This window comes from Crocuta crocuta, unplaced genomic scaffold, assembly GCF_008692635.1.
Source record: "Crocuta crocuta isolate KB4526 unplaced genomic scaffold, BGI_CrCroc_1.0 scaffold172, whole genome shotgun sequence".
Lineage (NCBI taxonomy): Eukaryota > Metazoa > Chordata > Mammalia > Carnivora > Hyaenidae > Crocuta > Crocuta crocuta.
The window spans coordinates 5804427-5807909 of record NW_027528872.1 but is presented as its reverse complement, the minus strand read 5'-3'; positions in this window follow the sequence as shown (position 1 = coordinate 5807909).

Genomic DNA, 3483 nt, shown 5'->3' with positions numbered 1-3483 from the left:
TGCTGGCAGGATTATAAAATAGTGCAGCCACTTTGGAAAATACTGTGGTAGTTCCTCAAAAGATTAACCATAGCATTATCATAAGGCCTAGCAATTTTACTCTTAAATTCATTCCCAAGAGAAATAAAAGCATACGTCCATCAAGAACTTGTCCATGAATATTCATAGTGGCGTTATTCAGAGTGTCCTAAAAGTGAAAACAACTCACTATCTATGAGTGGATATTCAACCCATAAATGGATAAGCAAAATTTGGATTATCCATACAACAGAATATTATTAGGTCATAAAAAGGATAAAGTATTTGCTACAACATGGAGGGACTGAAGAGCATTATGCTAAGTGACAAAGAGCCAGTCACACAAAGTCACATGTTGTATGATTCCATTTGTCTAAAATGTTTAGAATAGTCAAATTCATAGAGACAAAAAGTAGATTCTTGGTTGCCAAGGACTGATGGGGGCTGCTGGCGATGAGAAGTGACTGCTCATGGGCATGGTGCTCCTTCTGGGATGAACGAAAATACTCTAACATTAGAAAGTGATGATGGCTGTACAACACTGTACTTACTAAACACTGAAGAGTAAAGTTTTAAAGGATGAATTTAATGGTCCATGAGTTATATCTCAATAAAGCTGTCATTTTTTTAAAAGTGCTTATTACCAAGAGATTTGACTGGGACACGCAACCAACCTGATTTGAACGGAATTGGGTGTTCTTCGAACTTGGGACTTCTGTAGCTAAAACCGGGAAATTTCCAGACAAACAGGGATGTGTGTCATCCTGAGTCACTGTGACTCAATGGAGGAAGGCTTGAATTAAGATTTGGAGGGTAGGGGGCGCCTGGGTGGCTTAGTCGGTTAAGCGCCGACTTTCGCTTAGGTCATGATCTCGCGGTTCGTGGGTTCGAGCCCCGCGTCGGGCTCTGTGCTGACTGCCAGCTCAGAGCCTGGAGCCTGTTTCAGTCTGTGACTCCCTCTCTCTCTCTGACCCTCCCCTGCTCACGCTGTCTCTCTCTCCTAGAAATAAATAAAAAAAAACATTAAAAAAAAAAAGATTTGGAGGATAGGATTTCACTCATATGTGGCGTTTAAGAAACAAAACAGATGAACATATCAGAAGGAGAAAAGAAGGATGGGGGTAGAGAGAAACCATAGGAGACTCTTAAAGATGGAGAACAAACTGAGGGTTGATGGAGGGGAGGTGGGTGGGGGATGGGCTAGAATGGTGATGAGGATTAGGGCACCGGGTGTTGTCATGTAAGTGATGAATCGCTGAATTCTACTCCGGAAATCAATATTGCACCGCCTGTCAATTAGCTAGAATTTAAATCAAATTTTGGAAAAAAAAAAAAAAAGATTTGGAGGATGGGAAGAAAGCTGATGAAGTTGGAAGTGCGCATACTAACTCCCTGTGGTAAGAGGCAGGAATGTGAGGTTGCTTTGAGCTGAGGCTGGAGAGAGGAGATAGGGTTCAGGCTTCCCCGCTCTAGAAGGGACAGTAAAGTGTCTGGGTGTTTACAGCCTGGCTCCTCAAATGACATCATCTCCGTAAGAACTTAGAGGGCATCTCGTTGCTCTGGTCTTCCTCAGGGGCAGAAATAGAGCCCGGCACCTGGAAGACACACAATAGACATTTGGGGACAAGGTGAAGTCCAATATTTTGCTTTCTGGCGTGTGGTTCCATGCTGTGCAAATGGATGTTTCACTGTTTTCAGCTTCCAGGCTCTTCTTTCATTTTCCCTCTCTTGCCTGTTACCTGTCAGCTGGAGACACTAGTCTAAACTTCACAGAGCGGAGAGGAGCCCAGATGGGTGCTTCTCAAAAGCCAGGACACCAAAGGGGTAGCTGCGCTCTCAAAGGAGGAAAGTGACAACCAGAGCTAAGAGTTTTTGGCTTTTAATTAAGTAACTTATGCCTGGAACTGGCAACAGCTTATCTGCTCCCCACACCTCCCTTAAATTAACAGACGCCTGCCTCTTGCCTGCCTTTTGCTGCCTGTCACGATGGCAGAACCTTGTCTTGTCAGGAGACCAAAAGCAGCTCCTGGGTAGTCAGTTGAGCAGATCCATATGTCAGTAGAAACATAAGAGAGAGAGACAGGAGGAAGCAATGAAGGACAGGAGAACACAGGCAGACAGAACACACACACACACACACACACACACACACACACACACTCAGAGTTGAGGAAAGAGGAAGAAACGAAAAGAATTCCAGGAAGTGCAGTGCACGGAGAGAGGCCAATGGAAATGAGTCCCAAGGAGCAGAAAAAGCTCCAGAAACGCCCAGGATTGAGAATTACTCTATCTTTCTAGACAGAAGAGCGCCTCAAATCTTTGCCCCTGCTGAGACTCAAATGCAGGCAGCCCAATCACTTAAGTGTTGTTCCTGAATTCCCCAGGCTCTCTTGGAGATTGCTGATGAGTCCTACATCAGAGCAGCCAAACAAATTCACACTCCCCCCTCTCCCCCCTTAAACAGTGCATTCAATGTGGCTTTCTTCTCCTCTGCCCAATTATCCTATTTGCACTCAAAAGGAAAGTTGTACTTGAAGGTATATTAGAAAATATTTATTTAGAACGCTATTTACCACATTGTGGCAAGATGACAAGCCTAGGTAATAAGTAGGGGACACTTCCTTTAGAAAGAGAAAAAAGAAAATTTAAGCGGCAGCATCAAAGGCAGCATTTCTGTTTCAAAACACAAGAAAATAACCTTATAATAAGGAGTCTTAGACGGACTGGGAGATGTTGCTGTTACTACATATCCATCTTCAAAACCCCATTGTTCTAGTTGAAAGGGACAGGCACCAGAGATGGAAAGAGTCAGTAAATTAGAAGAAAGGAGAAAGTATGAATAAGTTATGCTCCCTTAAAGGCACACAGGCAAGATGAGATTCATATTTTAAAAAGGGATCTTTCTGCTGTTATTAAAACTTAAAGAACTTTGCAAAGCAGCTAAATTACTTCATACCATTTATTCCTGTAAGCTTACTTTCTCCATTTCAATTTGTAGCATGAGACCAGAGGAAAAGAGGGGTCAGGCTTTTCTTTGATATTTTGCTACTTTACTTACCAACTTTCTTTTATTTGTTTTCTCCCTTATACATCTGCATCTACACCCACACAGACTCTTGAGAGTGCAGACACATTTTCTTAATTTCCTTTTTATTACACGATCTAAACAAAATGTTCTATAACCTTTCTTATAAGTTTTATTTATTTATTTTGAGAGAGACAGCGCAAGTGGGGGAAGGGCAGAGACAAGGGAGAGAGAGAATCCCAAGCAGGCTCTGCAGGGCACTGTCAGCACACAGCCCCATGCAGGGCTCCATCCCACCAACCCTGAGATAATGACTTGAACTGCAATCAAGAGTCAGGAGCTTAACCAACTGAGCCATCCAGGCAAGTCTGTCCTGTAACTCAAGAACCAACCAATGGCACAAGGGCATCTGACTACTTCCCTCCCTCTCCGTCCCCGCC